Source organism: Anolis sagrei, chromosome 2, assembly GCF_037176765.1.
Source record: "Anolis sagrei isolate rAnoSag1 chromosome 2, rAnoSag1.mat, whole genome shotgun sequence".
In the NCBI taxonomy this organism is placed as follows: domain Eukaryota; kingdom Metazoa; phylum Chordata; class Lepidosauria; order Squamata; family Dactyloidae; genus Anolis; species Anolis sagrei.
This window is the reverse complement of record NC_090022.1, coordinates 230,914,065-230,938,038: the sequence shown is the minus strand read 5'-3', so window position 1 is coordinate 230,938,038 and position 23,974 is coordinate 230,914,065.

The window sequence follows — 23,974 nt, the reverse complement described above, 5'->3', positions numbered from 1 at the left end:
CAAAAGTGTACAGCACAGCTCTCAACCATCCCTAAAAACACAATAAATAGTAAAAATGTTAAAATCACAAGAATAGTAACCTTGTTTGCAAGGCCAAATGCAAAAGAAGTGTCTTCACAGTTATGGATTTTGACTTCCATCCCATAACGCCCTTTTGCAGCAGAATGGCATCCACTTGCAGATTTCCCTTCCCTTATGAAATGGATTCTGATCTACTTTGGAGGGGAGGTAACACCCAAAGCCAGTATCAGAAAGCATGAGGAGCTTGGTGTATAACTACAGTAAGAGCAATTTACACAAGGAAAATATTCTTTTCCTTGACCCTCCCAATTTCTAGCATTGGAGAGCATGAGACATTACACACCTTTGTTGTTATTATTATTTATTCATTCAGTCACATCTGACTCATCATGAGCTCATGGACCAGCCCACGTCAGAACTCCCTGTCGGCTGTGGCCACCCCTAGTTCCTTCAAAGTCAAGCCAGTTGCTTCAAGGATACCATACATCCATCTTGCCCTTGGTCAGCCCCTCTTCCTTTTTCCTTCCATTCTTGTTAAAATCTCAAGACTAGTAACCTTGTTTGCAAGGCCAAATGCAAAAGAAGTGTCTTCACAGTTATGGATTTCGACATCCATCCCATAAAGCCCTTGTGCAGCAGAATGGCATCCACTTGCAGGACAGATTTCCATTCCCTTATGAAATGGATTCTGATCTGCTTTGGAGGGGAGGTAACACCCAAAGCCAATATCAGGAAGCATGAGGAGCTTGTTGTATAACTACAGTAAAGGCAATTTACACAAGGGAAAGATCCTCTTCCTTGAGCCTCCACATTTCTAGCATTGGAGAGCATGAGACATTGCACACCTTTGTTGTTGTTTTTTATTCGTTCAGTCGCTTCCGACTCTTCGTGAACTCATGGACCAGCCCATGCCAGAGCTCCCTGTTGGCTGTGGCCACCCCTAGTTCCTTCAAAGTCAAACCAGTCGCTTCAAGGATACCATCCATCTGTCTTGCCCTTGGCCGCCCCTCTTCCTTCCTTCTTTCTTCCATTTCCCCCAGCATCATTGTCTTCTCCAAGCTTTCCTGTCTTTGCATACCTACAATTCTAATTTTTACTGTGGGACTGTGCCCTATAGAGCTGCCCTGAGTGATCCCCAGCACCGATTTTGTGGGTATTTTTCATTAGAGAGGATCTTGCTTGTTCAGCCTTACCACATGCTAACTATTTTTGAAAGTACAGTACCTTAAGACAGAATTTTAATTTGGGTTACAACATATTGGATATAATTCTTCAATGTGATTCACAGAATATCTGGGTAAATATATGGAGATTCAAGCATTAATGTAAAATAAAGCTTGGCAGCTTAAAATGAACTTTTCTCCTTCTTTGGCCACCTAAAGATCCCACCCCCTTTCAACATTCCCACCCCATGTCCCCACTGTAACCAAAGGGAGGAGAAAGGGTTTGAAGAAAAGAAAAGCAGAACAAATACACTTTTTTTTTTTTTTTTTTTTTTTTTTTTTTGCAGAGAGTAGTCCTGCCTTTCTAGGACAGTTGAAACTTTGGGGGTGTACAGTAGCTGATTTCTTAATGAATGCAGCAAGCGGTAGCAAATAAAAGGCTTGCTTTATGAAAGCTGCACTATAGTTAACACTGCACTTTATTATGCAACTGGGCAAAGAGAGAAAGAGAGGGATGTGCTTAAGCTGGTTATTCTCTCTCCTCTGACACAAGATAATCTTTGGGGGGAAACATTTTATGGTGCATCTTAAGAAGGAAAAATGCTTTTGTCTTTATTGCAGAACGGGAGAAACAGGCGACCTTGAAAATAAGTGTATTCATGAGAAGTATGAGCAAAAGTTTTCATTCTTCCTTAAGCCCCCCCTTCAGGGAGACAAAAAGTCCACCCTCCATTGCAGGGCCACAATGCCAAGTTGCCAGGCAACTGAGCTTTTGGGGTGAGTTGCCAAGACAACCAATATAAACAAATTCATAAATCCCATTACCTAGTTAAATACTAAGTCTCTGATATAAAAAGAAGAAAGCCTGGAAAAGTATCATATTAAAAGAAAGTGTCAAGGTTTAAACAAAAAAAATGTTATGGGTAATAATACAGGTTTAAGGGATTTTGCCTAATATTACTCTTTAGTGTGGGATGTTACAATTAATCCTGGACAGATAAATGCTCATTCAATCCATGCATTGTAACTATAGTGATCCCTGGGAAAATGACACACTTGATCTGTTACTTCCACTCCTGCTTTTCTATTCTTTTCTCTTTTTCTCTTCTTAATGGAATAACAAGTGCTTTTAGACAATGGGTAGAATTTTTGAAAATATAAGTAAACCTATCACGATGAAGCCAACTTCTGCTTAGCAAGCTGCAAAGCCTTTAAAAATTGATGCACAAAGTCAATGTACAGGCCTAAATTCAATTGTTAGTACAATCTCCCATTAACCCATTGAACCACAGAAAACTTGGTAAATCACTTATATGGATCCATTGATTCGATGAATCCATTTTAATTGGGACTAACATTTGGATTTATGTGCCTATATGCTCCAGTGATTGGATCCTTTTGTGAAGTCTGAAGATCTTTGCTGTGCATGAGGCCTGTGGGTTGAGTCAAGGGAACAGGGTTTGGGTAAAATCAGAAAGCTATGTCTAGTCCACTGCTTCTTAAACTGTGGATCCCACCCACAAATGGGATGCCCTTAGCTCAATGTTGTGGTCGCAAAATATTTGGAAACAGTAAAAGGTTTCTGAATGCCACCCATTTACACAAATGCACTCTACAGAAAATTCTTCAGCTGTACTTCATAAAAAGAAAAATCAACCTGTTTAGCACGCCTTGCAAATGCTGGCTTATTTTCAGTAAATGTTTGTGTTTTATATCTATTTTATATCCCTATATACTTGGGGTCATATAAAAATTTGTCCACCTTATAAATGGGTTGCAAGTGAGAAAAGTTCAAGAAGTTCTGGGCTAGTCAACAACAGACCATATTTCACATACATAGTAAAAGAAATGTCTGCTCTGTTCAACTACACCAGGAACTGGGGAAATAACAATGCTTCCAGTTGCAGATAAGAATTCTGTGACATCACCCTATCCCATACAGAATTTTAGGGGGTGGTTTTGGGAGAGAATGACAACTTCCATTCATAATCCTTCCATATTTTTTCACCACTGCTTTGTTGTTGGTAGGAAGGTGGAATAGCTGCAGAGTGCTTTGTGGGCTAGGAAGCCTCCATCTATCAGTGGTTCCCAACCTGTGGACCGTGGACCAGCAGTGGTCCGCAAGAAAAAAAATATGGTCCTCACCATTACTGCACCATTGCCTTGAAACCACACAGCAACAATAGAGGGACTGGTCTCGCGAAATCCTTTGATAGTGTCGAGGCAATGGGGATGTTGAGAAGGGAGAGGCTGACAACCCATAAAAGATTACTACTACCACATCAGCTCTAGATTATTAAATATGGTTTTCTGTGGGCAAGCAGATGGTAACTACTGGGTGACAACTAGAGCTAATATTGTCTATCCAATGCAATTTTCCGAATCAGCACCCCAAATAACAAAACTAAATCTAAAGCTGACCAAAAACCAATTTACAACCCTTTTGGTACTTATGTTGGAGAGTAGTCCCTGGCCAAATTGGTCCCTGGTCAAAAAAGGTTGGGAACCACTGTTGCACCCCAAAGAATAGCCGTAGTTATGTGTCCCTTTGAAAATAATGTTCCCATTGTTGTTGTTTGCCTTCATTTTTGACTTATTACAGGGTTTTGGGGGGCAATATATGTTCAAAGATAGGTAACCTTTGCCTTCCTTAAACCTGAGAGTATGTGACTTGCCTAAGGTCTCCCAGTGATTTCCAGGGCTCAGCAGAAATTTAAACCCTGCTTTACAGAGTTGTAGTCCAACGTTCAAAGTACTACACCATGCTGCCTGTAGTGTCTGTATGCAAACTCTCAAATGGACTCATAGGTTCTTACAATACACAATATATTTAGAATATGAAGACAATATTGTAGTCAGGTGAGTTCCATCAAACTACAGTGATATAGAACTCTTGATAGCTCTTATCTGACTGGAAACGGTTTAATATTTCTGCTTTCTAAACTATTAAATTGAATTCCTATCTCCAAAAAAAAAATATTCTCCTGCATTTCAAGTTCTGTTTATAACCCATTAATATAAAAACATGCAGATGTTACCTCTGAGTATTCCATTGTTAAGCAAACCTTGGGAAATTGGGGTTACCATAAGTCAACAGGTGACTTGAAGGCATACGCACAGACATAGAGACAGGGTTTCAATCACTTGGAAATGTATTCCTCACAGGTGAAACCTAGGATCTAAGGGGTTTATATCCTTGTTTCTTCCTCTAGTTGTACAGATATCGGTATTTGTCCATTTCCCCTGGTGCCTTCCATAGTCAATAGCATTTGTTCTGATACTGATTGCTTTTTATTTATTTTACATATTTGATTGTACCTTATCAGTAAGACTTGCAGAAAGGTATTTCTAAACTCTACTTTTCTTTAAAATGTTTTGGTTCACCATAGTGGTACATTCAATAGTGTTAATGAATGTATGAGCGTTGTCATTTTTGGTACTGTTTGAGTTATTGCTTCTCTGTTTATATACACAACTAGCTGAAATCAAATCACTTTTAGCCTATGTCAGATTAAATTAAAACTGATTTGCTTCCATGTATTTTTCTTTGATTAAAAACCAACAAACAGTGTGCTGTGCTATGCATTTATAACTCCTTCCAGGATTTATACAGTGTAAACAGGAAAACTAGACACAATATTTAACTCATGTTCAACTTTTCAATAATTTTCTTGTGAAAAGTGCATTGTAAACTCTTTGGTCTAATCACTACATTCTTTGCTCAGGTGTCATGTTCATGTTTTCCAGGACTCCCAACATGGCTAGGAAGGGGACAAAAGTGGTATCTCCATACATATTTACCGGTAGAGGCTTGGATGCAATGCAAGCAGGGACATTAGCAATGTCGAATAATTTAGTGTTGCCGAGCCAAAATCTTGGAGAAGGTCCTCAGAGCAGAAAGAGAAGAAGAAAGCTAGCGTGAGCATGAAGTGGGTTTTGAGCTCAACAATAGTGACTGAGGGTACAAAGTATTCTGTGAGTGACCTGATACAGTGAATAAAGCTACAGCACTAAAATATTCTGGTTATTCCTTGATAGTTTAAACAGGAGTTGTTGACAGGGGCTCCCTTTCAGATTAAAGTCATTTCAAGAGGGATGACATGATACCAAACAAAGCTGTAGACAAGTTTAAATACACTTTATGATGTTTCCAGGTATATAATAACTGTTATAATTTGTGATTACTTCAAAAGTTTATACTTTAATTTCGCCCAAACTATCAAGTATTTCGGTACCAGGTTAAAGGTATTTTATGTAGTTTCTAAAAATTTGATAATATGTATGAGTCATTGATCTTGATTTTTATGCCAATTTAAAGTGGGTGGGTGTGTGGGTGGGTGTGTGGGTCATTTTCAAACATACATAAGAAGCACAATGGGGCAAGAAAGACTGACTGGACTTGTACTCTTGAGTGTCCACTGAAGTTTATCGATGGTGCCTGATTTCTGTCAAAGTGTATTGACACAGTTTTCAAGTGTTTCCAATAGACATTGTGGTATTCTTTTGTAACTATAAATTACCAATTAACAATCATTTTCAGTAATTTTAAGACTTGAACCTTTTGTAATTTTCAAATAGAAAATTTATTAAGTCTATATAAAATGTAGAATGAACATACTACAGTAGAGTCTTGCTTATCCAACATAAATGGGCCAGCAGAATGTTGGACAAGCAGAAATGTTGGCTAATAAGGAGGGATTAAGGAAAAGTCTATTAAATTTATCAAATTATGTTATGATTTTACAAATTAAACACCGAAACATCATATTTTACAACAAATTGACAGAAAAAGCAGTTCAATACACAGTAACATTATGTAGTTATTACAGTATTTACTAATTTAGCACCAAAACATTGCAATGTATTGAAACTGCTGTGGATCCGGGTGGGAGGCAGACTGTGTTGGATAATCCTGAACATTAGATAACCAGAAGTTGGATAAGTGAGACTCTACTGTATTTAAATTTTGTGTTATAGAACTACTCTTCATAATTCCCTTTTTACAAGTTTCAAACCTCCAACCCCCCCCCCCCCCCCCATTTTTTCTGGCTACGGCCTTGATACCAAAGCAGGTTTAAAGGCCAGCCTACTCAAGAATAAACTGCTGAAAACAGATCTTGGGAATTTTAAATTTAGGAGACAAGATTTCCAGAATCCACCAAATCTTGTGCAGTCTACAAAAGCAATATTTTCCAGTCTCTGCTTTCAATTAATTAATTAATAACTACCATCACATGGCAGATTGTTCTCTCTTCTCTTTTTGAAGTCAAATAATTTCCATCATGTGGTAGCAGCAAACTTACTATAAAAAGTGGGGTTTTGTGTGGAATAGTTATATGTCCCTCAAACTATCAAGAAAGAAAGAGTCAGAACTCCTTGCCCTTACAGAGAGGGACAGAGCTAAGTGAGGGAAGATGTGCTTTCCATATCCCTAAAGCAGTCCAGGGTAGAACGTTCCAAAAGCAATTCAACCCAAGCTCTGTTTCTTGCATTCATGGCCTTTCCATAGTGACAGGGAAGATTAACAGTGGAGTCTTAAGTGCATTTTCAATGACTGCAATTAGGAATTGCTATGAAGAAGTTGGAGCTTTTACGTTTCCCCCTATAACTCCTAGAACCCATCAATCCACCACCCCCACCACCCCACCAGTATTACATTTCTGGAAATCTGGAGAGCTGGTCCAATGCAGTAATGCTTCTGTGAGTTATGGAGCCTTGCTAAGTCTGGATCTGTTGCTATGGGAAGCAATGAACGTACCCTATTGCACTAAATGTTATAGAGCTATTAATTTACTTTAACCAGCAATGCAACTATCTGTAATTCTTAGGGTTTAGTTGAGTTTAGTGAGGCCCAAGAGCTCTCTGGCTGAGAACTCTAAGTGTCTCTCCCTGAACTAGTAGTCTATCCAATATTGCTATGGCAGTAAAAGTGGAATCATAGAACTAAAGCAGCATAGTGCGATAGGGGCATTAATTTAGTAAGCTCTCCTCCCACTGCTACTCTGGGTTGTATTGCAGCAGAGTATGACTAAAACATTAATAGAGGCATCAACCCAAGAGTGAAATTTCTGCTCCAGTGAAAATGATCCTCATCAAGCACTGTCTGTAACTGTGTTCCTTTAAGTGCCATTCCATTTGGGCAGAGGATTTTTGTCATCAACATGAGTAAAGGGAACTGGATAGACACATGTGTCTCCATCCTGTAGCGGGGAGGGTGGTCCCCAAAATTCCAGGAGATCGAGGAAGAAGGAAGAGACAGAGACAGCTTTGCAAGTTCACAGAATTTAATGCTTACCCGGGTAAGGGCACCTCAGCTTCAATCTGGCTGATGAGGTACAAAGCATTAACCCAAAACACCCAGTATTTATAGGCAAAATTATCCAGTTCGCACATGCGTACATTTACCTGACATTTACACAATCTAATCAGTTTGTCCTCGAATCGTGGCCAAGAACATTTGTTGGCAAGAACACTTGTTGGCAAAATACTATGTTTTCCACAACTTCCCCTTACATCATCTGACCACGCTCCTAGATGATTTACATTAATATGAATCATAACTTCATATATTTCTTCACACATCATATGATATGATTCCACACATCTTCATATCTGTATCTTTAACTTATTAAAAGCAAGCATTTCCCTTATTAATCCTCCTTAATTACCTTCCCAATACATTAGTTCTTTCAATTGATCCATTAAAAAGGTGTATTACATTTTGTCTGCTATTTACTTCAACCAGACAGGAGGTGGCGCTGTTATACCATATCTTCAGATGTTTGCTTCTCCTTAGATTAATAATTATCAAACTTGTTCTTGGCACCAACTTTTGTAACCTTCCACATATAGCTCCTGTCCCAACCTTGGCTTCCTCAAATATTGACATAAGATTGGTCCTTTGCCTTCCTGCCCTCCATACCATCTGTCATTCTTCCCTTCCACTAGAATCACTGCCAGAATTCCTTCTCCATACTATTAGGAATCTCTTCTTAAGGTAAGATTTCATTAATTTCATTAAGTTATAATTATTTTTCTATTTAGCTGCTGCCACATACCCCACAAAATCTTGTGACAAAGAAAACTTCATTTTTTTTCGGAGTCACACCCTTAGAGTGATTATACCACCTTATTTCCCCTGGATAACTGTTGCATCTCTTCTATCTCCAGAGTCATAAGTTGTTTCAATTGACTTCCATGTCGGGCATTTGCCGCAGTAACAATTCTTTCAATCATATTTCTTAAGCAAGCAATCACACAAGGTAGTAGGAACATGATTAGAATACCAATTATCAAGATAACAAATCCTACGACGATGAGGTCTTTTAACCATTGGAAATTTGGCAACCAATCAGTTAACCAGCCAAAAACACTCTCTCCCTTTGGGGCGTATCCAATTCTGATGGTAGATACCACTTTCTGTATCTTATTTATATCAGATTCAACCTCTCCTGATTTGTTTATATAGTGGCAACACGTGGTATTTAGAAAAGAACATAGTCCTCCTTCTACAGACAATAGGTAGTCCAAAGCAAGTTTGTGTTGCATCAGGACCCCTGCCAAGGAATCAACTTCCGTCTGCAGAGCCCTTATTCCAGCCACAGTTTTGTTCGCCAGCCTCTCCACTTGAGCTGAGAGTCTCCGAATCTGTTTTATATTTAGAGCTACGCCCACAGCAGGGAACAAGATGGCTCCCAGCCTTTCTCCCTCATTTAAATAAGTTTGGTCTGGATCATATCCAAGTGTTTCATCATAAGCTCTTTTCAAACGCGGTTCTTCACGCTCCCTTCTCCAAGTCACCTGGGATTGTTGTTCTGGGTATATTGTCACATCTGCTAACATCAGAGTACCAATCGTGCACGTACCTTCCCAAAACGGCGGTAAAATCTTTCCTGCCCATTGTCCACAGATCCAATACAATCCCTGAGACAAGCCACCCTTGGCTACCAACGATTTAGGCACTTCCTGGTGGGCTTCCACCCCTTTTACCACTTTTGCAGGATTTGATTCTCCTCTACTCTGCTGTGGCCCTTCAACAGGTGGTTCCCCCTGGCCCTGAGGCAGCCCTTTGCTAGGAGCCTTTGGTGGATCACGACCCCTGCTGGCTACTTTTGCCTGGGCCTGTTTAATGTGCGTGCCCAATTCTGGTGAAACAACTCCATCAGATCTTTTTACCCTTCTTGAGTGGTCCAAACGGGCTAGGAGGCTAATATCTTCAGAAGCCTCTGTTTTGAATACATGGAGAAGGAGATTGCAATTGGGATAATGACCAAGTTCTATTTGGTGTGTGTGGAGAGGGTTGTCTCTATCTTGGGTCCATCTCTCATCTTTCTCCCAAATAATGCATGCTGGGGCCTCTGGCGAAGTCCCTTCATGTGTTACTATAGCTTGTCCTGGATCAAGTAAAGTTTCAGTCATCTCATAATTTTGAGGCCTTAAAGTGCTCCATCCTTTTTGACTTAATAATGTTCCTACCATAAGTGGCCATCCCTCACGCTGGGAAGTAGGCCCATGACTACAAATCCAACATTCAGTAGCTTCTGTCTCATTCGCTATATCCCGAATCATCTGGTGGAATATATTCTGCTCCCATCCTCCCTGCACTAACTTCGGGACAATCACACTCAACACCATCAGGTAATAAGTATTCCACATTCCAAAATGAATAAGCTTTCCCCCATAAAACATGCTTATAACGGTAAGCCAACCAGACCAACCCCACGATAATAAGAAGTCCCACAATTACACCCCCGTCACCCAAAAAGTCCATTCACTCTTCTTTCTTCTTTCTTCTTTCTTCTTTCTTCTTGCTTGATTGCAGTTTCAAAAACTAAGTCTCTCTCCTATTCAGGGCAACTTTATTCTTATGTTTTAAGTCTTTGAAGTATGTCTTTTTATTTTATTTATGTATGGTTTAATTAGTTCTTTATTCAATGATCCAACTCTTAAATTTATTTGCTGTAAGTCAGGGTCCTCTGCTTTGTAGTCTTCTCTCTCTTTTAAGCAGGCTTAGCTCATCCACAATTTTACTTCCTCGTACCCGTGGGAATTCATCAAGTAGCAGACCCCTTTCACTCCTGTCTCAGATGTCACACTCCCCAGGATCTTTCATCCACTTTAAATCTTCTGGTAAAACAGGGGGATACTGTAACAGGTAATTAATTAACATTTTTAAAATCTGTACTTCTTTCCATGATGCTTAATCCTCCTCACTTCCACCTCATATTGCAACAGCTTATCTTCCTTTTCTTTACCAATTCAATTATTAATATTTTTGAACCTTAAAAAGCATCTCAGTATTTTAGCAAAGCAACCCCATAACATTCACTTTATCACAGCTCTCCCCACAAAATCTTCTAAATTTAAACGCATCTCAAATTGTCACTACTTTCTCTCTCAGACAGTTTCACAACTAATATCAATTTTTTTTTCCCAAAAGATTTTCCCCATTTCTTCTCTCCCCGTGAGGGCATTTAAGTGGCCATTCCTAAATGCTCTCAACACATAATTTCCCTTTTCAATCTCACCAGGCATTTGCAAACAATCAACCTCACACAACTTCACTCAACAATCTTATTCATCCCAAAACTGATTTCATACATACACTCATTTACTCTTTACTGCAATTTTCTTCTCAAAAGGGAATCTAATCATTCACTTCTCACACTCCTTAATCTCACACATCTCAACAGTTTTCTTCTTTCATTATCTTTAATCCCTCTTTACTTCTGTACTAACATTTCATCACTACTGTATAATTTTCTTTTACATTCTCATTCTCTCTTTTTTCTCAATTCTTTTCCCACATGGTAATCACACACTCTGGTTCTTCTCCTGTGATTAACCATTTCGCTCTTCTGACTTACTTTTTCCTTGCTTTCTCAACATATTCTCAACATACCTTAACTTTCTTCTTGGATGACTTTCTCTTACCCACATACTTGGTCTTTCCCCATCATATGTATTGTTCCAGGTTTTTCCTGAATTATCCTCTTTTTCCTTTTATTTGAAACCTGTAAAGATTATTTCTCTCACAACACAAACAACTACACACATTCTTTTTCTTCTTCTAGTCATACACACATTCAAGTTTTTCCAGAAAATGTATACAGACATTTTCCCCTTTTCCCAAAAGACAGGCACATATTTCACATATTTTTCTTTTCTCTTTTCCTTTTTTTTTTCATTATTTTTCTCATTTCATCATCATTTCTTTCTTTTTCTTTTTCCTTTTGGCTTTTTCCCGGAAGCCTATAACCATTAGTTTCTTTTCTTTATGAACATACTGACATTTAACAAAGAAACAAAGCAAAAACAGAAACAAACATACGGTTGCAAAGCAGCTAGAAGGGACAATGCATATAGACACAGCCAGATTCCACAATACACAACACATAGGATCAACATAACAATTTTCCCTTTTTCCCAACCTGGACACTTTTTTCCCTTTTTAAAAGTGCACTTTTTCCCAACCTAAGAGTGAGCTTTCTGTGGCGAACGCAACACTCAGGGGGTTTTCTTTCTTGAGGTCTGCAGTACCTCCTTTGAAAAATGTTCCCCCAAAAATGTTTCCTCAGGCATATCCACAAATGCCTATACCTTAAAAAGCTAGCTTCTCCCTTTTTCTGGAACTGCAGCTGTTACTTCTCAATGCACTCTCAGTCAAGGGGCCGATGAAGGAACAGGCCAGTGGAGGCGATTTTTCTTATGGGTACCCTTTTTCGTCTCCCCTGATCCATGCCTTGTCCGGCCTTCGAGTGAGAGGCATCAGCCTCAAAAGCTTACCTTTCCTTCTTCCTGTTCTCCAGCCCCACGTTGGGCGCCATTTTGTAGCGGGGAGGGTGGTCCCCAAAATTCCAGGAGATCGAGGAAGAAGGAAGAGACAGAGACAGCTTTGCAAGTTCACAGAATTTAATGCTTACCCGGGTAAGGGCACCTCAGCTTCAATCTGGCTGATGAGGTACAAAGCATTAACCCAAAACACCCAGTATTTATAGGCAAAATTATCCAGTTCGCACATGCGTACATTTACCTGACATTTACACAATCTAATCAGTTTGTCCTCGAATCGTGGCCAAGAACATTTGTTGGCAAGAACACTTGTTGGCAAAATACTATGTTTTCCACAACTTCCCCTTACATCATCTGACCACGCTCCTAGATGATTTACATTAATATGAATCATAACTTCATATATTTCTTCACACATCATATGATATGATTCCACACATCTTCATATCTGTATCTTTAACTTATTAAAAGCAAGCATTTCCCTTATTAATCCTCCTTAATTACCTTCCCAATACATTAGTTCTTTCAATTGATCCATTAAAAAGGTGTATTACATTTTGTCTGCTATTTACTTCAACCAGACAGGAGGTGGCGCTGTTATACCATATCTTCAGATGTTTGCTTCTCCTTAGATTAATAATTATCAAACTTGTTCTTGGCACCAACCTTTGTAACCTTCCACATATAGCTCCTGTCCCAACCTTGGCTTCCTCAAATATTGACATAAGATTGGTCCTTTGCCTTCCTGCCCTCCATACCATCTGTCATTCTTCCCTTCCACTAGAATCACTGCCAGAATTCCTTCTCCATACTATTAGGAATCTCTTCTTAAGGTAAGATTTCATTAATTTCATTAAGTTATAATTATTTTTCTATTTAGCTGCTGCCACAATCCCACTACAGACTTTAAAGTGTTCAGTTTTCAGACAAGGCTAGTGTAACTCCTACAAGTCAAGAGTGTGGCCTCCTCCCTTGACATTAAAGATTATAATTATTAATAATAATAATCATCATCATAATAAAATTTATTTATACCCCACCACCATCTCCCCAAAGGAGACTTGGGGCGGCTTATGAGACCAAAATTAAATTAGTGCCCACCGTGTCCACCTTCCAGAAAGACCTGAAAACTTGGATGTTCCAATGTGCCTTTGATTAATCGGTTCATCAATTGACATGGCCCTTTTAGCACTAATTTAATTATCTGGCTTTTGGACTTTACAACCAGCCCTCCCCTTGCAGTTGTATTGCACAAGCCCTTGCCCTCTTAGCTCTGAACACATCCATTGTGCTCAGCTTCTTGTTATTGGTTGTTGATGGTTTATGCTTTTATTATGTCTTGTATGGTTTTTCTTTTCATTTATTGTAATGCAGTGTATTTTACTGTGCTATATTTTAATATTGTTGACTGGGCCTGGTCCCCACGCAAGCCTCCCTGAGTCTCTTCAGGGAGATGGTGGCAGGATATAATAATAAAGTTATTATTATTTTACTAACACAAAAACACTGTATGACACAGCAAGCAAGATATATGCTGGATTTCCTATCACAAAATCACAAGTTGAACACTTCCCAAGCGTTTAAGACTGTGTGATGTATTTTCGAATGATGTGCACATATCCAAGTAAGGTGGCCTTTTGCAGTTGACAGATCATGATTTTGCCAATGTTCATTGTTTCCAAATGCCAGCTGAGATCTTTTAGCATGGCACCCAATGTGCCAATTACCACTGGGACCACCTGTACTGGTTTATGCCAGAGTTGTTTATTATTATTATTATTATTATTATTATTATTATTAATTTGAAACACAACAAAATGAGTCCACAGCAGACAAGATCACTCTGCTGGCTGTTGTATTGGATCACACATCGGACACTTCCCAAGTGTCTAGGACTGTGTGATGTATCTGCGAATAATGTGTGCAGATCCCAGTAAAGAGGCCTTCTGCAGCTTGCAGATGGTAATTTTGTCAGTGCCAATTGTGTTTAAGTACAGGCCAAGGTCTTTAGGCACTACACCCAGTGTGCCGATCAACACTGGGACCACCTTTACTGGCTGGTGCCAGAGTCTTCAATCTTTAAATCCTCATATCGTGTCAGTTTTTCCTGTTGTTTCTCTTCAATCCTGCTGTCACCTGGGATTGCAACATCGACTATCCATACTTTGTTTTTTAACACAATCGTGAGGTCAGGAGTATTGTGCTCCAAAACTCTGTCAGTCTGAACTCAGAAGTCCCAGAGTAGTTTGACGTGTTCATTTTCTGTGACTATTTCAGGCTTGTGATCCCACCAGTTCTTTGTTGCAGGTAGATGATATTTGTGGCACAAGTTTCAATGAATCATCTGAGCAACAGTGTTATGCCTCTGCTTTTAGTCTGTCTGTGCGATCTTCTTGCAGCAGCTGAGGATGTGATCTATTGTTTCATCTGCTTCCTTGCAGAGTCTACACTTGGGATCTGTCATCAACTTTTCAATTCTGGCTTTGATGGCATATGTTCTAATGGCCTGTTCTTGTTCTTGGGTTACCAGAATCAGGGCCTCGGTCTCCTTTTTCAAAGTTCCATTTTTCTCAGGAACTCTCCATGAAGAGCCTTATTTCGCCAGTTTTCTCTTCTGCTCTGGATTGTGTTTTTACGGTATTCACTCTTTGTCTTTTGCACTTTAAGCAGTTTATTATTATTATTATTATTATTATTGACAAAAAAGCACAGTATGTCACAGTATCTCACAAAAGCACAGTATGTCACAAAAAGCACAGTATATCACAGATCTATATGCTAGATTTCCTATCACAAAATCACAAGGCGAACACTTCCCAAGCATCTAGGACTGTGTGATGTATTTTCGAATGATGCGCACAGATCCAAGTAAGGTGGCCTTTTGCAGTTGACAGATCATGATTTTGTCAATGTTTATTGTTTCCAAATGCCGGCTGAGATCTTTTGGCACGTCACCCAGTGCGCCAATGACCACTGGGACCACCTGTAGTGGTTTATGCCAGAGCCTTTGCAGTTTGATTTTGAGGTCTTGATAGCAGCTGAGTTTTTCCTGTTGTTTTTCCTCAATGCGACTGTCACCTGGTATGGCGACATCAATAATCCAGATTTTTTCTTTTCCACAATCATGATGTCTGGTGTATTCCAAAACTCTGTCAGTCTGGATTCGAAAGTCCCACAGTATTTTTGCATGTTCATTTTCCACAACCTTTGTGGGTTTATGATCCCACCAATTCTTTACTGCTAGCAGGTGGTATTTGTGACATAAGTTCCAATGAATCATCTGAGCCACAGAGGACTTTTACAAGTCAAATAAGCTGTTGAAGAAGAAAAACACGCCCTGATTGCTTGGCCATTGGGCACATTTATGCCCTCACTTTCAATGATTTTTCCCTTCTTCGGTGCCACTGTCGAACATTTGTCCAAACCAAACTCCATGTTGATATCTGTGCTAAAGATTTGGACAGTGTTAGTTATTATTATTATTATTATTGTCTTTTTTCTGTGTCTGCAAATTCTGTACCCACAGATTCAACCATCCACAGCTTGCAATATTGCTCCCTCCCTCCCAAATAAATTTCCCAAAGCAAACCTTGATTATCCATTTTATATAAGGGACATCGTTCTACTATGTTATTGAATGCAATGGGATTTCAGCATCCAAGGAGTTTGGTACCCATGGAGTTTCCTGAAACAAAACCCCAGCAGATACCAAGAGCACAATATGATATATTGTTCAATGCAGACAGGAAAGGAAAGAATTCCGAATGGAACTTATTATACCCTAATGGGGGGAAAAATTGGCCATAAGTCTGTCCATGATCCCTGTGCATAGAATTGCTGGTGTTTCCACATATATGTCCAATTGACACCACATAATGCATCATCGCCTTTCCCCTGCAAACAATTCTGAAGTCATATCATTCACCATAGTTTTTTTTTTTCTCTTCCCTCTAAGCCACATCCTGTATAAACTAATCTAATACAGAATTGTTGGGTTTTTTTAATTGTCATTTTCATTGTTGATCTATATTATGGTATTTATCTTCCGTTTCTCAACAGTCTCAAGAAAAACCAAACCATAGCTCAATCAGATTTAACAGATATTTTACCAAAGTGTTTCCATCTGATTTCCCAACAATAGAATAGATGACTACAATTTATTCTGGCACAATCTACTGATTCTCTCAACTTCACAAGTCAGGCACAGATGAAAACAAATGGGGTGATGCCTGTGTAAGAAAATCTCTAAGCAGCCTAGGAACATAGATGTAACCAGATACCTCAGATTGTGCATCTTTAGTATTGTCTGGGTAAGAATGCAATGAAAAGCTCATGGTGCTGAATGGCATTTTGCCATAGAAATAAACTGTCAAGCAATATAGCTTAGTTCTGATTAATCTTTGTCCCCAACCTCAAGAGGCATAGTCACGGAGGCTTGAATTTGTCTGCAGATACATGCACACTATAGAAATAATTTTGTTAAATGCCACATTAATGATCATTGCTCAATGCTATGGAATCATGAGAGCTGTAGTTTTACAAGGTCTTTAATATCCTCTGCAAAGGAGTACAGGTGTCTTCCTAAACTACAAATCCCAGAACTCTATAGCATTGAGCCATAGCAAGTGATGTTGAATGCACTCGGCATAAGGAAATATATATTAAAAATAAGCAGGTTCTTTTGAATTTCATGGGCAGAATTCTATTGGTGATCCTGACCAGACTAATTGAAACAAATGTTGAATGGTAAGTAACATATATATAAATCTCAGTAAGTCAACAGGTCTCGGAATTATCCATAGCATTCGTCACTAGTTCTCTCTTTTCCTAAAGCAGTGGTTCTCAACCTGTGGGTCCCCAGGTGTTTTGGCCTACAACTCCCAGAAATCCCAGCCAGTTTTCCAGCTGTTAGGATTTCTGGGAGTTGAAGGCCAAAACATCTGGGGACCCCACAGGTTGAGAACCACTGTTCTAAAGAATCTCTCCAAGAGTTGTGGGCTGGCATCCTGTTAATTATCCCCATGAGAGCGGACTCATTATATCAGTTGTTGTATGCCTTCAAATGTGATTCAATAATTGATTCAAATTTGAAAAATCCCTTTTTCTTGCTTCAAGCTTCTCTAGGGAGTCTCAGCACCTTTTGAGCTTTTGCTTTCCTCACGCTGTTCCTGCAAACTTGGACTACACCTCTCTAGCTACATATTTGCATTCTTCCTTGATGGTGTTCCCCTCATCCATTCTTTTTTGCAGCCACATTGTTTTTTTCAGATGTTTCCCATGTTTGTTCTGCCATGGAATGTTCTTTGTGATTGTACTATCAGCAATTTTTCTTTATGAAATCTCACACAGGCAAGTTGTCTTTCTGCTTTTAGCATCTCTTGTCAAAGAGGTGCCAACAGGGATCTCTGACGTGGGCTGGTCCATGAAGCTATGAAGAGTCGGAAGCGACTGAATGAATAAACATACAATGAGTCATTTGATTCATCCCAAAATTTCTGTGAGTGTGATACAATAAGGCTTCCTGAAATCCAAGGTTTGTTTTTGACCATAACCTTCTTTGTCCTGTCTTGCACTCATCAATTCTAGCATTACAAGACGACTCTCATGGAAAGCACCAACAGCCTTTTTTCCAGTGACCAAAATTTCCCTGTAGGTTAGGATCAAGTCCAGCATTGTTGATCCTCTTATCCTTTCCTCCACCTTTTGAGAATTTAGAAATACAGTTTAGACCAGGGGTCCTCAAAGTAAGGCCCGAGGGCCAGATGTGGCCCTTGCTCAGGGTCAACCTAAGTCTGAAATGACTTGAAAGCACACAGCAACAACAGCCACAACAACAACAACAACAATCCTATCTCATTGGGCCCACACTTTTCACTGAAATACTAATAAGTTTATATTTGTTAAAATTATTCTTCATTTTAATTATTGTATTGTTTTTAAGTGTTGTTTGCACTCAAATAAGATATGTGCAGTGTGCATAGGAATTCATTTTTTTTTCAAATTATAATCCGGCCTTCCAACAGTTTGAGAGACTGTGACCTGAGCACCCCTGGTTTAGACATTTAAAGGAAAAGGGAAGGCAAAGTGAACAAGGTGATATAAACACATCAAATATAGGGTTCTAGGTGCGAATGATTATCAGTGTCTCACTCTCTGCAATGCTTGATGTGCCTTCATTTTGCCACCCATCAATCTCTGCCAATGACTACAGTTCAGTGTAGAATCATTCAAAATAAAACCCAAGAGCACAGACTTAAGGTGCAATTACACTGTAGAATTAATGCAGCTTGACATCACTTTATCTTCCATGGCTCAATGCTATGGGACCTGTAGTTTTACAGTTCCTGTCATTTTTTGTCTTCTTTGCCAAAGAGTGCTGCTGCTTCACCAAATAAGTCTTATGATTCCATGGTATCAAGATATGGCAGTAAAAATGATGTTGAACCACTTTTACTGCATTTATCAATTCTATAGTGTTGATGCATCCAAACAGGACATCAAATAATTTAGGCTGGAGACACAAAATATTTGTTTGTTCGATATGAAATAAAACAAAATTGGTCTTGTTTTAGTGTGAAGAATGTGTCCAAAAGCTTCTGGTGATTGGTAGCACCAAAATGAAGTTAAAACTTTTTTTCCTTCCCAATGTCATCGTAAGTTTGCTCTCCTGTCTAAAAAAAGGGTAGTTAAAGAAGATGAAAGCATATAGCATCCATTGGTTCAATGAAATGCTTGTGGGAAACATATTTATCTTTTATCTAACCTTTATTAACCTTGGAAGAGAGGAATGGTCCCTTGTAATTATGGGAGCTGCTCCATTTGTGGCTATCAGTTCTGAAGCTGGCGAAATGCTCAATTGTGGGCTGACCACCCCAGAGCTGACTGCAGTCACATCTCTTGAAGCACCACCTTTGGAGAATCATTCCTAAAGATGAGAATTCAAGAGTACACATGCACATACAAACATACACACAGGGAAGGAGGGGGATGCTTGCAGCTGGCTTCACAGACACTTTTCGGCCCTGGCGAGATTTCAAGGTCAATAAAACCAGGGTGGCCTCAAACATAATTTCAGTCCATTGGAAAGTGGGTGGTTTGAAGGGATGCTATTAAACACCCATCATCCTGATGCCTACCTCAGATATATCCAGCTCTAATCACACAAATCAAAGTGGAACACTCAATTTTGAAAGTCTGCCAGAAGTAGAAAGGAAAGCATATCTGAATATACTTTACTTACCTCTGGACGTGGCATGGCTATAGCTAGGAATCATAACAAGGAGGAAGACCAGCAGTGGGATGCACACAGTGCCGTGTGATAGGGACTTTTGCTGATGGTTCAGTGGCAATAGCAGTTTGGCTACCCTTACTCCACAATTTGTCAGGCTAAAGTTACTTGAATCCCATCCTATATATAATCTGGCAATGCAACTCTCCACCAATGCAGATCACAACGATCTCCAACTGCTCCGCTTAATTCATCACCTGGGAACCAACTTTCTCTGTTCAGGGTAAGGCCTTGTGTATGATACTTTCACTAGTGGTTAAAAGGTGGTACAACGCAGTTTGAGAGAACACCCCTCTGGGAATTTTTAGTTCTTCCAGCACAACTCTGTGGTCAACTTTCACTGGAAAGTGAACATAGAATTGCTTTGGAGGATCTAGAGATTTTTAAAATGGTATTCTCCCTAAAATCTAGGTCCTCCAGCATAACTGGAGGAAATTGAAGCCACACTGGAGGACCTCAAGTATCCTAGAGAGAACATTTTCAGTTAAATCCATGAATAACCAAATCCACAAAAGTCAAAACCGTAAATGTGGAGAGATTGCTATATTAGCAGCAGTCATTTCCACCGTACATAGACAGTTTAGAAATGTGCCTATTCAAGACTGAGCCACCTGAAAATGCTTTACATCACAACAGAAATATTTTCAGGAAGATGTGCACATAACATTGCAATTCATGCTAACAAAAAAATTGATTTGACCTGCACACCCCAGCTCCAGTATCCCACTGAATGAGCAAGTGATGAAGTATCTATTACTACTGTACAGCATTCATCATAAGACACTGTTCCCTTTCAATATGAATCCACTTTTTATACTATCCACATTTGGACAGAAGCCCTAGTCAACTTGCTGCTTATCCTAGGGAAAAAAGGGAGACATGAGAAGGACTTTGTTTTCTGACCATGAAAGGACCACACACTGGGTCCCATGTGGAATATACACTGGACCATCTTCAAACATGAAAGGCAATTTTTTCTGCTGTGCTCACAGGCTGGTTTAATTAAACCTAGGGCCTAGAAAACAAAGTTTAGCTATTTAGCCCTAAAGTCCGGGTGTCCTTGAAAGAACCATGGCATAGCATTATACTGTTTAAAGGGAAGCAACATTTAGACTTTCCAACAATTGCCATAGTTACGTGATCATATAGTAATAACAAAACTTTTAAAATCTTCCAACTTTTGTAGTAGTAGTCTGATTGGGACTGTCTTTTGTGAATTTAGACTTTCACATTGGTGATATCTGCTTCTACAACTCTTGCACATGTAGTCTTCTGCAAAAACATATGTAATTTGCAATCCCACCACTGAAATAAGAGTCCAGACATCACAGTGGATTGAAATATGGGCAACCTTTATTGAATTGTTACCTGAATTGATGTTACGTGACTTGCAACATGTAATTAAAGGGGCATGAACTTAGTGGCCCTCCATGACCTACTTTTCAGCTAAGTAAGGCAAAATATCTGGGTACCCCGGATATGGTAAACTTTAATATTTCCAGGGCGACACCTCAGGAAAACATTTGAAGAATTCTGTCCCAAGTCCAAAGGATATTACTGAGGCCAGAATTCTCCCCATTTCAAGGCCATTTCCATTTGCCTTCACTTCAGTTAAGTAAACACAGGTGAGGGTTTCCATTCCTAGTGTACACCACAAAGGGGTGCCTTAGGTGTACATCAAATGGCTGGTTTCATGAGAAGGTGTATTTAAAGGCCCAACACTCTCAATTTGCCCTTGTAAACAATACAGGGTGGACGGGAAAAAACCCCTAGACATAGGGGATGAAGGAGGAATTCCTATCTGGCCAATATATTATACTATTAATGGGTGGGAACACGGGCCAATGACAAGCTCGAACTGAGCTCAATGGGGCAAGCTGCTCCCTAAGGCAGCCACTCCCCCCAAAACAGTTCCGACTGAACTATTTGCCAAGTGGCTAGCCTCCTTTCAGCATGGGTGGCAAAAGACTTCCCTGCCCCAGTTGCATGTGGCTTGGGAAGCAAATTATATCCAGAGTGGTCCAGTGGTTTGAATGATGGACCAAGGTTAAAATCCCCGCTCAGCCATGGAAAGCCACTGGGTGACTTTGGATAAGTCACACTCTCTCAACTTTAGAAGCAGACAATGGCAAAGCCCCTCTGAACAAATCTTGCCAAGATAATTTGCCAGAAGTTGGCAAATGAATTGAAAACACACAAGAAACACATGTAAAAATTACTAACCACAGGAGGGTTAACTTTGTCTGGAAAATACTATAGATATTGAACCAGTGTATCTGCAATGAGAAAAAAACTAATCAAATGTCACACACCAGTTTCTCCACCTGGATCTTCTGAATCCTTATTACTTCAACAGATGACCTGAGCAAATCTTGGCTTTCAGAAAATGACAACAGCAAATGGTGTCAAAGTATTGTGCAGCTGAGACAACCCCTGTCTGATTTTTTTACACAGAACTCAAGAACAAAGCATACAAATATGCGAGGAGACTATGAAGGGGAAGTAATGGGCACAGGAGGCTTGAAATCATCCTGCTCTTCTTCTCTTTTTTTTTTGTAAACCTTTTATCATAAATTTGAAATATGATCTGCTATTGTTTTGTGTAAATTACACACAAAAATCTACAAGGTGCTTTTTTGTGACCATGCAATGACCATAGCAAGCCATCCCATATCAAAGGTTAGGAACGGGGTTGCCAGTTCACTGTTCATTCAGGTGAAAATGGAGCCTGCATGGTATAATGTTTTGAGTGCTGGAGAAGGATTTTGGGAGGCCACAGTTCAAATCTCAACTCAGTCTGAAACCCACTGGGTTACCTTGGGCAAGTCATTCTTTCCCAGCCTCTAAGATCCCTTCCACATAGCTGAATAAAATTCCACACTTTTGCTTTGAACAGGAATATATGGCAGTGTGGACTCTGATAACCCAGTTCAAAGCAGATATTGTGGGATTTTCTGCCTTGATATTCTGGGTTATACAGCTGTGTGGAAGGGCCCAAAGAGAGGCAGTAGCAAAGCACCTCTGACTAAATCTTGCTCCGGAAATCCTATAAGAGGGTTGTCCTAAACTGCAGTCTACTTGAAGGCACATCAAAGCTACAGATTTTAAAATACTATACTATACCAAATTGTCCTATATATTTACATTTTATGGAGAATAGCCTCTCTCAAAGTGAATGAGAGTACTAGATTAAGTGCATCCTTGCCCATTTCAGCAAAGATCAGGAAAAAAATGGAAAAATTAAGCATCCACCACAATGGAAGACAGGATGAAGGACAGAAAATTTGGGACATACTTTAATTTGGCTTCATGTAGGTTAATTAAACACAGGCGTGTAATGGATTTTTTCTTCAATATTGTAGTTGCTTTTTGGTGCTAAATTCACAAAACACCATAAACATGTCATGCCACACACAGTTCTTTCACAAATTGAATTACTAATTTCAATTCTAATTTAATTTGGTCACATATTACATCATAAAAACACCAAAGCAAGTTGCAGAAAAACTGTAAATGATGGAACAAATCTGAGATCACTTTAGAATTTAGAATGCCAAATCCTATAAAACCAGCATTTTTAAAAAGTTTTTATTACCCTTCATTTTTAGGACTGTAATGGAGGCATCATGAAATTTATTCAGAGAGGTGGTATTGTAGTGTTTTCAGCTAGGACCATGGATAGAGAGGTCCGTGCCAGGTGAGCTTCCACTAAGCCAGGACAGAGAATAAGGACTCTGGGTTGAAGGCAAAGCAACAAAGGTTTATTCAATTTGACCAAAAAGGATGCAAGTACCCACAAGGTGCTTCATCATCATCATCATCATCATCACTTTATTTCTTAATTAGTCGCTCTCCACCAAAGTGCTCCGAGCGACTTACAACTTAAAATAGCTTATACACAATATAAAATATTCAATATAAAAACATTCAACATAAAAACATTCAACATAAAACATAAAAACATTCAAAAAGTGCAAGCATAAATTCACAGAAATATGCAATTCTGACAGCTATTCAGACTTCCCATGCCTCCCCGAATTGGCTGAGAAACCATACCAGCTAGGATCCATACACAGATTGGCACAGATTGGCTGGAGGTTTCTTTGGCATCACTAACAGAAGGAGGAGATCCCTGTGGCAGGAAGAAGAACAGCTGATGTTTGGTCAGTTTAATGGTCAGGTCTGTTGTAGAGACACTCCTGGGGGAGAGCAAAACTTAGGGAAGTGATGATGTGGGTATACAGATGATTCCTTGGTTAACTTAAGTATCCAGTTCCATGGAGAAAAAGGCGTAAAACCCAAAAGACAAAGAGTGACAATCTCAAATAACCAGGGGCCTGGTTGCCTTTTCGGAAGACTAATGTACTCATATTTGTTTAGCTTTCTCTTCCATGGGAATGACAAGCCTCCAGCTCTTAGTTAAACTGGTAAACATCTTAAGCTCGTCTTGGTGACAAAAAGGATCATCTGTCTCACTCACACACACAAAAGGTTTGATTTTGTTGGGCTTGAGACATCGCTAGAAAGACCTTATGTTAGTTATATAGCAATCTCCATTCCCAGGAGCTTATGCAAACAGGGGGCACAGGGACAACAAATGCCTTCAATATACCTTTGATACAAGTTTATATGTTTAGACATTAGTACAGTACACAGGAGCCCCCGGTGGCGCAGTGGGTTAAACCTCTGTGATGGCAGGACTAAAGACCGA